This window comes from Mandrillus leucophaeus, unplaced genomic scaffold (genome assembly GCF_000951045.1).
Source record: "Mandrillus leucophaeus isolate KB7577 unplaced genomic scaffold, Mleu.le_1.0 Scaffold582, whole genome shotgun sequence".
In the NCBI taxonomy this organism is placed as follows: Eukaryota; Metazoa; Chordata; class Mammalia; order Primates; family Cercopithecidae; genus Mandrillus; species Mandrillus leucophaeus.
The window spans coordinates 1,397,281-1,411,833 of record NW_012106275.1 but is presented as its reverse complement, the minus strand read 5'-3'; the positions used below and the strand labels follow the sequence as shown (position 1 = coordinate 1,411,833).

The 14,553-nt window shown below is 45.1% G+C and overlaps 1 long non-coding RNA gene across 1 annotated transcript; it reads left to right on the top strand.

Moving 5' to 3' along the window:
- Window positions 1-201: 201 nt before the first annotated feature.
- LOC105553167 lies at window positions 202-13,527 on the top strand. Its single transcript, XR_001008111.1, has 6 exons — window positions 202-274; window positions 2,639-2,709; window positions 3,353-3,433; window positions 4,317-4,487; window positions 13,143-13,288; window positions 13,381-13,527. It is a non-coding gene; the product is annotated as an uncharacterized LOC105553167 (long non-coding RNA).
- Window positions 13,528-14,553: the final 1,026 nt, after the last annotated feature.

Sequence of the window (14,553 nt, the reverse complement as noted above, 5' to 3'; positions counted from 1 at the left end):
CACATGCCCTCTGACCCAGTCATTCATCTTCTGGGAATCTGTGCTGCCGAGACACTTTTAAGATGACATGTGTGTGAGATAATTCATGGCAGCTTTGCTGGTGATGGCAAATACTTGGAAACAAACCTAGATGTCCATCAAGAAAGGATTAGTTAAATAAAGCATGCTAGATTCAAACAACTACTATGCGGCTATGAAAAGGAATGAGGAAGCTCTCTGTGTACTGATGGGGACAGAAGTTCCAGGACATTTTGTAAGGTGGCTGAAAAACAAGGTACAGAATATTGTGTATAGAATGTTACCTTTCATGTAATAAAAGGGGGAGATAAGAGCGTGTGTCATATTTGTTTGTATTGGGATACACATATTCTAGAATACATATGCCTCCACAAACAGAGAAATCATGTGGGAAGGGAGCCCAGGCCGATGGGGGAGAAACAAAAGAAAGGAAATCCTTTTAGACTTTTAGATTTTGAAGCAATGTGAATGTCTAGCATGTTGAAAATTTTCAATGAACAAACCGATCTGCCTCACATGAAAATATCCAGAATAGGCAAATCTCTAAAGACAAAAGGCAGATGAGTCCGGGAGGAGGGAGGAATGGAGAGGGACTGTTTATTGGGTGCAGAGTTTCCTTTAGGGGTGATGAAAATGTTGTGGAAGTAGGCAGTGGTGAAGGTTGCACAACATTGTGGATGGACTAAATGTCAACAATGGTAAATTTTATGCTATGTGTATTTCACCACAATAAAAGGTAAAAGCCTATTTGTCATAATGGCTACATTTCAAATTCCATAGGGGGATTTCACTGGGAGATCATTGTTAATTCAAGAATTCTCCTTTCTGTCTCTAAAGCAAACTCAGGGAGACATTTGGAATTCAGACAGGAGCCACTAAAGGGTATTTCCAAAGTTCTGCTCATTTTAGAAAGCTGGAGTGCAAATACATATTCCAGGCATAAACCATGAGCTCTTGAAAAACACGGGCTCACAGGAACCCCTATTTCCCTGAATTCATCAAAAGTTAGAAGCCAATGAGTGCAGGGCAGTAGGGGCAGGATGGGGCCAAGGGGGTGAGTCAGTGGCTTCCTGAGATGCCAGATGCTGGAAAAAGCAAGGATGTGAAGCCATGTTATGCCCCCGGGGCCAGGACCCACCGGGTGCAGGGACTGTTGAAGAAACAGAGGAAAATGTGACTTCCACAGAGCAGAGAAGCAACTAGGTAACCAAATACACAGACCCAAAGACAAGACACCTTTATTTTCAGGGATGCTGGTGTCCATCTGTCAGAGCCCTGAGCAGGTCCAAGTCTGCATCACCATACCTGGCACTCCATAAAGTTCCAGGTCAAACTGCCGTTTAATTGAGTTACCAGGTTACCTGGCCAGACAGATGATTACGTATCATCAACCAAGCACTGATGGGTTAGGAAAATAATCGATCCATTTGAGTTGGGAAAAGGGAGTCGGAGCAGAAAATTCCGAGGTTGAGCCTATATTCATGACCTCCCAGTAAAAATCCAATTTCTAGAGCTGTTGGGGAGGTTAGTTTATAGAACAAAACTTTTCAACGTATTATCTCATTCATTCCTCAAAATTAACCTATGAGTAAGGGCTTCTGTGTTATTGATTAGGCAACCAATATTCTAGGGTTTAAAAGTGGCTTCCCCTACTTGCTCAGTCTGTCAATTACCAGATGTTAACTTGAAATCCTTACCTTTTTCCAACATACTATTCCATCTTCCACCGTGATCCTGAGTGGGGTGTGTGTGTGTGTGTGTATGTGTGTGTGTGTGTGTGTGTGTGTGTGTGTATAATCCAGCCTTCACAGTTTATTTGCTGCATGGCTTCGAAGATATTATTTGTCTTCTCTGTGATTCAGTTTACTCACCTGTAAGGCAGAGACAACAATAACGCCTCCTTCGTGGGAGGATAATTTTGGGCATGACACACACAATGAATTTGAAGCAGCCATAGAGGGCCTGCAACCATAGTAATCCAACGCTAGCTAGGATTATTTTAAAAAATAACACATAGTTATAACTGCAGTAAGTTCTCTCTTATCCAGCATGGTTGAAAACAAAGTCTCCTGATTAAGAAAAAATGCTGATAACTATATTTGTCACATATATCACAAGTGCATTATGTTTCAGAAATTTAAACACGATAAAATATGCTGGAGTTGGATGCTCCATAGATGCTTTTCTCAGGCAAGCTAGGCCTTTGGGGATCTGGTGGCACCTTATAATGAATACCAATTTAATTTCCATGCCGCTATACAGGTCTATAAAATGATACAGGCCGTGGAAATGGGTCACAGAGAATTTATGGTTACATTGTGAAAACGTCAACTCAACGCCATGGTCTACTTCGTGCTTGGAAGCGAAGGCTGGCCTGGATGCGGTATGCACTCATGACTCAACCTTCTGTTGTCACTTGCTGTTTTTGGACTCTTCTAAGTTCAGAGTCAACACAAAACTCTTCCTTTAAAAGAACAGGTTGGCCCCAGGAGGTTGCTGAGTGACATGTCAAGCTGTCCCGAGAGCACACTTGCTTCCCAACCACCTGAGTCATGACAAATTGCTTGAGGCTTGTACCAGAGTAAAGTCTGAAAATATTTCCTCTTGCTGTCCCTACCAGACAGATGCTTCCAGAGTCAATCACTGAGTGGTGGATCTATGGCCAACCACCCATTCTCTTCAGTCACTGAGGCAAGTACCTTTAGGGTCCTCACAATTCAGGGAGAAATTAAGTCTCAGAACTTCTCATAAATTTCCTAAGAGAGCACAAGGCCTCTCATCTCACCTGACAAATCTCCTTATTCTTTCTACAACTCACTACGCCCATTTCTACCACCTGGTTGCTAATTCTCTTCTCCTGTTGATATTCTCAACCTCATCTCTATAGCCCAAAGCATTACCAAACTCATATTGCCCTTGGTGTCTGCATCATTCCAAAATTTCATCATATTTTGCTTTACTTCTCAGTATCAAAGCCTCCTTGGTCTATGTTGTGACTCCTATCAGCTCCTTGAAGGAAGGATCTTTGTTCAATATGTCCTTCTGATCCATGTGGTGCCTAATATGGGAATAGCATTCGAGATTAAGTGTAGAAATGAATAAAAGAATCAAGTGTGACAGAAATTAGTGTTCAGCATTCAACTCTTCTACAAATGATAAAAAATACTGAATTGTCCCTCAAAAGGTTTAATTTAGCACAGCACAGAACACTGTTTCTCAAACTGTAGCAAGTATTTGAATTCCCTAGAGGGCTGGTTAAAACACAGATTGCAGAGCTTCTGATTCAGTAGATCTGGATGGGGCTTAATAATTTGCATTTCTAATGTGTTCCCAGATGACATGATGCTGCCGGTCCTAGGACCACATTTTGAGAATCCCAACCACGCATGGATCGTTGTCAACTATGAATTACAAGGTTTGGATACTAGTTCCAGCATTGCCGTATGTGGCCAAGGGACCCAGGGCAAGTGATTTAAGCTCTCTGGGCTTTTTCAGCTGAAATTTGTCTTGTATGATAGCTAATGTCGCCTTTATCTCCAAAGTTATCTGAACACAAAAGGTCTAAAGTACTTTTCCTTTGTCATCTGCAGTGCTATCATCTTCATGAAATCTTAGGCAGCAAAGGCACCTGTCAGAACAACAACCACTTTTCAAATCTTGAACTCACAGAGATCAGCCCCAAGTGATGGGCCAGGAAAAAGCTCAGTAAAAGAGGAGAAAACTGAGGCCAGGACTCGGGAAATTCACAGGGGCAGGAGATCCCCTTGAAGGAGGCCAGACCAGATTCTAGTATGGACTCAGAGCCTGATCTAAGTTGAGATGCTGTCCCTGTGCTCCAAGTCCTGAAGGATTTTTTTAGGAAGCTAAAGTTGCAGGCTCCACAGAACCCAGTGTTGGCTCCATGGCCAATGCCCCAAGAGAGATGATCCTGGGACCAGATATAGCCAACGTGTCCTTCCCCTGCCTCTAAAATAGACCAAAATATTGTCCCTTAGTTTTGATCTTTGGCATCTCCAAGGATGGGTTTCCCTCAAGATTGGAATCTTCACTCATGACTGAGTATATGAAGAGGTATCCGTCCTCAGGCATGCTCAAGTGGGGGGAATTACCAGGATTGGTTCCATATCCTCAAAGGGAAAGGGCAAATGTGGAATATTGACGTACAGAGATGTTGACAGGCCAGCCCCCACGGTTGTCTTTAGGAGATGACAATGTAAAAATTAGGGCCTTGGCATTCTTGACACTGACACCCAATGCATTTCATGTAAGACTCATTCTTCACTTTTGTGTTGAGCCAGATTTCCAGGGTTTCGGCTGCTGCCTTCCCTGCAAGCCCTGCCATCCACTGAGACCCAACCTCAGCCATTCTTGGCATATCAGCCCATGAGAAGTCTGCCACTCTTGTTTCATAAGTAAAGCAGCATCCTTCAGGGCCTGGAGCTCCTGGACGCAAAAGCCATTTCTGGTAGGTGAGTAGTATAGCTGTCAATGGTAAGTAAGTGAGTTAAAAGGCGGGTTGCTGTTCTTTGGTCTTAAACATTTTCTTTTAGTCATGCCCATCTCTCTTCTGGTTCTTTAAAAAGTTTCTCAATTAATTTAGAAAGTTAGTGACTAACGAGATAACCATCAACATAATGAACACATGTGTTACACCTTGCTTTCCTATGTGTTCTCTCATGTAATCCCAGCTGCTTTGTAATATTAGGTTGGTGCAAAAGGCATTGTTGGTTTTGCCATCTCTTTTCATGGCAAAAACTGCAATTCATTTTGCACCAACCTAATACTTGCTTTCTCTAAAGATTTATGGTCATTTTTAACAGTGACCCACAATCTAGATGAGACAATGGGGAACAGCTAAAAGCAAGGAAGGCAGAAATATGGCTTATGCCTTAGCAAGGCCCTTCACATGCATTTTCGACTAGAGGAAGTCAATCAGACTAGATGTGGATATGGGTCCTGTGTGCTTGGCTATGGCTTCAGAAGCAAACTGCACTCAAAAGGAACCTCCTTCCAGGCTCCCAGGTCGAGGGGCTCTTCCTGAGGAGGTTTTTCAGGGACAAACAGTATCTGGGACAGAGCTAGGCAGTGAACATTAAAAGTGAGATAGTACCCCTTGACACTGTTGTTTAGACAAGGTCAAGATAATTTTTCTTCCATTTCCTCTTGTAATCTCAAAAAAACAGGTGTGATTCTTGTTGACCTTGAGGAGAAAAAGTGGCCTATTCAAGGCCTTCTCCACAACAGACTGACTTGATTCCTCCACTGAACTCTCTGCCCATAAGGCTGCTCTGCCTCCTGAAGCCTCTTTCTTCATCCTTCAAGGAGTTGTCCAAATGCAAATTCTCCTCCTGTTGATGGCTCTGCATTGGTGTCAATTGCTTCTGATGGAAACACTTATTGTACACAAAAACCTAGCCCCAAAACAGGAGAAAACATAATCTTTGCTTGTACCTAGTATTTCCAATTTTTATGCACTTTCCCGTTCATTCTCATAACAGTTTCAAGAACTGGGTAGAAAAGGTGTCTTCCAGGTGAGTAAGTTGAGAGTCAGCAAATCAAACAATTTGCCCAAGGCCACGCAATGCTTTGCCCAGTTATTCTAAGTCCCAGTTCAGGAGGTAGGAGAAAGAAAGACGGGGAATAAGACTGGTAAGATTGGTCTTAAGGAAACATCTACAACTGTTTGGTAGCCTCAATACTCACACTAACCGCACTTATATGCCTCACCTGAATAAGGTGAGCCAACCTCTGAAAGCATTTGAAAATGGAAAAAATGCTTTATCCCTGAATAACCCTTTCTATTGTTTTTAAAGTTCCTGGAAAACAGTGAACACTGTGGGATTACTGCTTGTGAATAATCGTCCAAATTGATCCAAAATGTTCTTCATTGACTCCTGAATCAACTCAAGTCAGTGTCAATGGAAACCAACACTCACCATTGCACCAAAGCTCATCTCCACCAGATTAAAGTAGCCATTGTGTGCACATCTTCCTGCCAAGCCCTACTGATTGCTCTGTTTATTAAATCTCTACTGGCTTCTATTTTGCGTTTTTATATTCTGCCCAACAAAGGATATGCTGTTCTTCACTAAGATCCCTTGATTAAAAACCCAAGACTGAGTCATCTTGCCACTCTCACCAATGCTAAACCCTGTTCCTGGATTCTCATCCACTTCAACTTCCTCCTCCATTCCCCTTCTGAAGAGGGGATCTGAAATTCATGTTTCATGTTGTCATACACATACGCACATGTATAAATAGTGTATCCTGAAGGCCTGAGGATGGGGAGAGGAAAAGTGGGCAGCTGGGACTTCCTATTCTCCTGATATTACATGGTGACACAAAAATGAGCTTCAGGCATTAGCTAATCATCAGGCTCTGAGTTCTAGATCCAAACTTGCACACAGCGTAGGAGAGAGCCAGGACTGGCCAGACTCCATTGAGCAAACAGAGAAGGCTCTTGTGATCTCAGGGGTTGAGGACTGGATTTCCTGGGGTGGCAAATCACCATTGCACTATCAAGCCCATCAGGAAAACAGCTCAGGGGCTTCACCATAAGAGGGAAGCCTAGTATTCCAGGTGCAAAAGACCCCTGCCTTGGCATTGCGAACATGGTGGTCCCTGAGGGTAGCATTTCAAATTTTGCCTGTGAGTGCCACTGCGTTTCAAAAGCTTATCCTCTTTAAAAATGGAAATGGATTGTCAGACTTCTCAGAAATACTGAGTAGAAGCTCTTTCACAGAAAATCAACATCCTTGATATCACTTTGATAGGTGATATCTAACTTTGATCTAACCAGTTCTCTGGCTGCCAGACAGGGCCAACCTAAGACATCTCTGAGAGAGGCGATGCTTCCTTTATCAAGATCTGCTGAGAGGAAACGTCGTTCCCCCTCATTTCAGCCATTTCGGTGTTTAGTAATTATTCCTACCCAGAAATGTCTTACAGAGCCACAGAGCCAAGTCACATCTCACCTGCACTCATGGAGAACGTTTCTTGGATCTGGTCCTCAGGACAAGGTGGGAACATGTAACTCTGTGAAGATCACATTCACAGGGAGGCCCAGAAAATGTTCTTATTAATACAGAGAGTAATCATTTTATCTGTGAAGACATATTGTGGTTGAAACTATACATTCATTTCTTACCAAGGAAACTGCTTTTATCGCATTCAACATTACGAATGAGATAGCTACTGAGAACAAAGTCAGAATGCCTTGATTGTTTTCATCTCTCTCAAAACAAAACAAAAATGCCATTTTGTTCCCAGAACATAAAAACTCAAGAACTAGAATGGTAAATAACACTTTTAAATTTTTAATTTTTTTTTAAAGACATAATGACATTGCATTATTTAATATCTCTGTCCTCAGGAGATGATTTTCTGGTGAAAATTACCAAACCAACCCAAACTTGAAAGCTGGTCACCTGTCATCTCTTCCTGCTGTGAGATGTTCATGATTTATTTGAAAGTGGCTCTTATGAAAGTTGTAAAGTCGTCACATAGCTACACAGGCTGTGTGGAGAATTGTGTGTCATATAGAATCAAAGCGTTTTACTGCCAAAAAGAGACTTTGGAGACAATGTGTAGGCCAAATTTCTCATTTAGCACTAAGAAGTCTGAGGTCTGAGGACTAGGTCTCTGGCCATGTAGTGTCTGCTCTGACACATTCATTTTACAAGGAGGCCTCTCTTGGTTCTTGTGTCCACACAAACCCAGAGTGACATTTTTGCCTCCACTCTCCAACTCAGCATTCTTATTTTGACAGAGATTTTCATGTCCTCGTGATTCAAAATGCATTGGCTTGGCCAGTCATAGTGACCAACTAATCCCAGCACTTTGGGAGGCCAAGGCGGGTGGATCACTCGAGGCCAGGTGTTCAAAACCAGCCTGGCCAACATGATGAAACCCCATCTCTACTAAAAATATAAAAATTAGCTGGACATGATGGTGCACACTTGTAATACCAGCTACTCAGGAGGCTGAGGCAGGAGAATCGCCTAAACCTGGGAGGCAGAGGTTGAGTGAGCTGAGATTATGCCACTGCACTCCAGCCTGCATGACAGAGCAAGACTCCATCTCAAAAAACAAAAATAAAAACAAACGAACAAACAAAAATCCATAGGCTTATGAATCTGAAGTGTCTTGCACCATGAGTAAGAGAAACCCAGTCCATTACCCCCACAAGTCTTGTGGCTTGAAAAACTATGCTTAGTTTGGATGCATAATCCAAGAGTATCCATGGCCAAAAGATGGACAATAAAAGATGCATCAAGACATGAAACCATCAAACAGGCATTGATGAATAACACAGAATGAAACTCAGGGAATAAGGGCGAGTTGGTGTCTGTTTTGTTTCTCTAAACTCCATGTAACTCCTCCCAGATTATTTATTTCTTTCTAAAGATAATCTTTCCTACCACAGCAGGAACTGTGACCTTTATTATTCCTATTATTATTCTGAATGTGACCCACTGGCTGGGGACTGAATGCAGGGAAGACTAAGGGGGAGAAATCTGTCTACCTTGTACCTGAGACACTTGGCCACCTGCACAACATGAAGAATAACTATAACAAAGCATGTCATTGACCAACTGCAAAACAGCCCTTCCTTCTTCTCCACCCTCTCTCCCCACCCTCTGGCAAAAGCTGAGTAAACAGGTACATTTGGTGCCAGGACTAGAAGGTCAACAAACTCCTGCTTTGTCAGAGGGACCTGGGACTCAAGTGAAGAGGACTTCGCGGAAATGTCATACTTCCCGCTCCACAGGTGTTTGAGCCTAAGGATTAGAAGTAAAAGTGTCTCAAGGAGATTTGCCAAGAAGATATGCAGCAGACACCTGATGCTAGAGTATGGCCTGGGACCCCCTGAAAAGTGAGGTTTTACTATCCCAGCTGATCTCAGCCCTGGCTTGTGTATTGATGAGGGCGACTTCCCCGGGGAGGGTTATCACAGATCCCCAGTCTCTTCTCTAGCAGGATAACTTGAAGATGACCCCAAGATTCCTACGCCTCGGTGTTCAAGCCCTGTATAACTCTCCCACGCTCGAGGGTGGGTAGGACCTGTGAATGCGATGGAAGACCACTCCTGTGATGAGCCTGCATTCCAGGGCAAAGGAGAAGGGATTTTGCATATGTCATTGAAGTTCCTGATCAGTTGACTTTGTTTTGGTACGTTATCCTCTATCAGCCTGACTTCATCGGTTGACTTCAAGTTAATCAGAATGGAGCCTACCCATCCTGGGAGGGGATGACCTAATCATGCGAGCCTTTTGAAAGAAGGTCTAGAGGTCAGAAATGGAGAAAGTTGGAAAGATTTGAGGCAGCAGAGACATTCTCCCATCAGATGCCTTGAAGAAGCAAACTGCCATGTTATGGAGAAGGCTGCGTGGCAAGGGAGTGGTCTGTCAGATCTGAGGCCCTCAGTCCCACAAATGCAAAGAGCAGAATTCCATCAGCAGCTCATGAGCTTGGAAGCCGACTTTGAGTCTCACATCAGAATCACAACCCTGGGCTGACCACGAGTTTAGCCAGTGACACCCTGAGCGAAAGTCCCAGCTATTCCTTGCCTAGATTCCTGACTCATGGAAGCTGTGGGATGATAAATACATGTTGTGTTAAGCCACTAAGTTTCTGGTTATGTGACATAGAAAACTAATGCAACATCCTAGGAACTGCAGAGAGGAAACGTATCCACATTTTCTCCATATCCACGTTTTCTGTACCCACTTTTCCCCTCAAGGTGAATCCTCAAGGTCAGAGCTTGTTTTACATACAGGCCTGGTAAATTGCTGCATGGATGAGAGGTGGGTAGTGGGGGTCCTGGGAAAGGTTCATAAGATCTCTGGCTGTTGGATTCATCAAAGGTCTTGTTGATCATGTAGAATGTGTTCTAGGAAAAGAAGCTCATTAGATCTTGTGGGTGATTAATCCTTCTGTGATGTCAGACAATCAAATGATTAGACATTGCTAATTTAGTCACAGACTACATCAATGTCCTAAATTTTGGAGTAGCTGTACCAGAAAGCAACATGTCCACCAAAAATCCCTAAAGCAAGTGGCTAACAATGTCTGAACTCAGAATCAGATCTGGGGCATGAGCTGCAAGGAGCATGATGCATTCCTATGCCTGGGGGACTATTCTCACATGTTATTACTGATGCTAAACCTGTCTCTCTCTGGCCCAGCGTTTAGAACTTAATAGTTGGAAACTGCATAGCAGATTATGTCATCTAGTTCCTGCATTTGACAAATGAGGAACCAAGGTCCAGAGACATTAGCTATTTTTCCCAGAGCCACACAGCCAGAAGTGACAGAGCCAAGATCAAAACTCAAGTCTTTCAGCGACTTCCCATCTCCTCACCTTTCCTGTAGCACAAAATGAGCCAATGGTTACCTGTGGGGTAAATCACCAATGCTCTCCGACAGGGCATCCATTTCAGGTCTTGCCTCAGTCTGAATCTAGCTGTCCTTGCTGTGCCTGGAAACAGGACACAGCTCTCCTGACAGCCCAGCTTTCCTCTCATGTTAAATGTGCTATCAGCTCTAGCATCTTTCATTGCTAAGCAATGACGAGGTGATTCAGCTGTCTTGAGACCCAAACCTTACCAGGTGGCTTGGTTTCCTGTGGCTGCAGTAACAAAATACCACAGACTGGGTGGATGAAAACAACAGAAGTGTATTATTCTCTCACCGTTCTGGAGGCCATGAGTCTCAAATCCAGGTGTCAGCAGGGCCGTGCTCCCTTCGAAGGCTGGAAGGAAGAATCTTTCCTTCCCTCTCCCAGCTTCTGCCAGTTGCTGACCATCCTTGGCCTTCCTTGGCTGTGGCAGCTTCACTCTAGCCTCGTCCTCTATTCTCACATGGCATTCTCCTCTGTGTGTCTTCTCTTCTTTGGAGGACATGAGTTACACTGGGCTTAGTGCCCACCTTAATCCAGCATGACCTCATCTGAACTTAACCAATTACCTCGGCAGAGACCCTTTTTCCAAATAAGGTCACATTCAGAGGTTTTGGGTAGACACAAATTTTGAGGGGACTCTGTATAATCCAGTACACTGGGTTTTATATGTGTGCCCAGAGCTAATCTCAACCAACTTCCCCAAGAGTAGAAATACTTGGTAGGTGCAGCCTTCTCCATCACTTCTGTTCGTCGCCCAGCCCCACCAGATGCTGTTTTAACCCAGCCCCCAGACATTAGACAGAGCTAGAAATCACTTTACAGAGCATCCAGCCAATGGCTGTTAATCCTGCTCCCCCTGAGAATCACTTAGGGAGAGTTTAACAAAACCAGTGTCCAAGCCGAGAGGTTCCCATTCAGCTGGTCTAAAGTGTGGCGTGGGTATTGGTAGTTTTTACAGCCACACCGAGGATTCTCATATGGAGCCAGGAATGAAAACCCACCAATTGCTGGGTGCGGTGGCTCAGGCCTGTAATCCCAGCACTTTGGGGGGCTGAGGCAGGCGGATCACCTGAGGTCAGGAGTCCAAGACTAGCCTGGGCAACATGGTGAAACCTCATCTCTATTAAAAATACAAAAAAATTAGCAGGGTGTGGTGGCAGATGCCTGTAATCCCAGCTACTCAGGAGGCTGAGGCAGGAGAATTGCTTGAACCTGGGAGGTGGAGGTTGCAGTGAGCCGAGATGGTGCCATTGTACTCCGGCCTGGGCAAAAGAGCCAGACTCTGTCTCAAAAAAAAAAAAAAAAAAAAAATCACCAATCTAGTCCAAGTTTTTAGTTTTCAGATGAAAGATGCAAGGCGGGTGAGCCTTCAGTCATCACTCCTCCCTCCATCTACTGCCATCAGTTATCCTTTAAGCCTCCAGTTCTCCAGCTGAAATGTTCTGCCCCCTCTAGATGGGGCAAGGGCCCCAAAGTTGGCAGAACAAAGTCCTTGTGGTGTCCAACACCCTTTACTCATGAGGAAGAAGCAAGTAAGATCCTTGCATGACCACCAGGCAAGATGGCAGCCACCTTGCTGCCGTCACAACCTCCTCATCAGTGAGTGATACACACTCGTGACCTCTGGAATGACACAGTGCTTGTGTAGGCTTTGCACACTGTCAAGCGCTCTGCAAATGTACATCATCACTCGTATCACTTCATTTGTGGTAGCAGTCTCTCAGCCTCAGCAACTTTGCAAAAGTTCTTAAGTGTATACTTTGCCCGCTTATCCATTTGGTTTCCATGACACGTGTCCTTGGGTCTCTTTCTGGGCACCATTCTATCTTCTTATTGTAATTGCACATTTTTTAAAAGCAGGAGCATTTTTGTGGCCTTCTTTTTAATCTTTATGCGTTCCAGTACGGTACTCTAGACAACAAATTCTTTCCCTTGCCCAAGCTGGTGAAAATATGCCAAAGTATGCAGCAGAGAGGTCTGCCCAGCACCTGAACTATCGTCAAATGACCTGAAGTTTTTCTTTTGAACAATACTGTCTTTTGGAACCAGTAAGTCATTTATGAGCTGAAAAACAACAACAACAAAAACAAAAACAAGCCATCGAAAGATACCAATGGAGGCAAAGCAAGTCCTACAGCTCAGCACTGTCCAAGAACTCTGGGCACCTTCCTATCTCATTTTCTGTTTCTTGGCTCCACATGTGTGAGATCCCAAGATCATAAGAAGGAATCATGTCACCAGAAACAGGCCTCTGCAGCTCAGTCAGTGACATATATAAAAATGAAGAGGCAAAGAACCTTAGGAAAATAACTTGTGTTTTTTCTTTTATCTTAGTTCAGTCCACACTTGGGGGAAAATGTAGCCAAATGATAAGTACATACTACTATACACATGTTAAGTGCTTTAACACATGAAATGACAAAAAAGGGCTGGCTGGAGTCTGGGCAGAGTGTCTAGGCAGGTCTGGGGGCCACTGGCCTCCCCCTATTCACAAATCTTATCACAAAGCAACTCGCAGCTTCCCAGAAGGTCTACGGGGCTTACACACCTGTGGCCTGTGCCACAATCTCCTCTGCCATTGCCACAGAGTCTCTCTCCTCCCATTCCCTCCCTTCCTGCTTCCCTATCTCTTCCTCACCCCTTCCCACCCCTTTAAGTTCTGTTCCTGGAAACTCCAAGGTCAATCTCTTTTTTAGATATGGTGGTTTGTTTTTCTGAGCAGGCAAATGTGGATAAAGTCACTCCTGGGCCACCTTTCTGTGAGGCTGTACGGAAGCTGCCTACTGGTTTGAGGAGAGGCTGCTGGGTTCTTTACTAAGGATTTGCTTAAGTCAGCCCTCCAGGATCCAAAACAGAGCCAGAAAAGAGGTAGACTTTGGTGACAGAGGCGCTGAGCACTGCATTGTGATAAAAGTCACTAACATATCACAGTACAATCATCACTTTTTTCTTCTTCCCAGCCAGCAAAATAGCTGAGGCACAGACTAGATGGTAGTCCAAGGACCAAGACCTGGCCAGCGAGAGGTACTGGGTGTCCAGACCCCATCCTGTTTTCAATACAGTTATACAATGAAATCAAATCAATGGGTTTATTGATTGCTTGGCAATTAATGGGGGAACAATTAAGTTGACCATAGGATAGGGGCTCATCCCCATGGACACTTGAGTGTCCAGCAGTGATCTCTGTGCTCCCACCAGCAGCAGAACCCCACTTCCTTACCCTCTGATCCCACCATGTGCAGCGCCCCCATCCCTCAGGGTCAGGTGAGGAGTCATGGAGGAGGTTTGGGGGACACAGCCATGGGGTACAGCAGAGAGACTGCCTCCTCCACTGACCACATGCACAGGCTGCCCTGGCCTTCTGGGGCAGGAGCCATGAGGACAGGTGGGCCCCGGGAGGTGCGCTGGCCCCAGGAGCCAGGGCTAGTGAGGAGAGGAAGCAGGAGCCTCGGACCTCAGGATCCAGAACCTTACCCCTTCCATCAGCTCCTCACCCATCTCTGAGCCGTTGGCTCGTTTGGCTTCAAGAGGGAACACTGGGCTCCTGGGCTTGGAGGGGGAAGGTTTCAGAGGAGTCCCAGCGTTCTCTCCAATTTCTGAAGTACCTGAGGCAGTGCCCAGCTACTCCCCCAACACTGTTTTCACAAAAAGAAAAGGAGTGAGAAGGTACCAAGAGCAAGTTGTGTTCAAGTTAGGCGTGACAAGGGCCTTCTAGTCCTTGAAGGTATTTCCATGGCCAAACAGAAAGCCACAGGACACAGAGGAGCTCCCCCTCCTGCAGACACTCTTTAGCACATGGGAAAACACAGCCTGACCTTTTGGGTGTGGCCATCCTGGAAGCCCGGGCTGAGACCAGCAGGGTTATTTCACGCTTGGCTTCTCTGGCCCCGAAAGGCCGCCCTTTGATGCGTGGGCCATCCTGGGCTGACACCCAGAGGGCTGGGCTAGGTTTGGATGAAGGCTCAAGGCTGTGTGGGCATCAGTCCATGGGAGTCAATCCGACTAGTATCTGTGACGGTAAGGCCCGCCTGGCTTCAGGGAATGGGAGGAAGCGCCACCTAGTGGTGAGGAGGAGGGCCTGGCCTGGGTGGGCGGAGGGCTTTGCCATTGGGGAGACCACCCACATTGCTTGA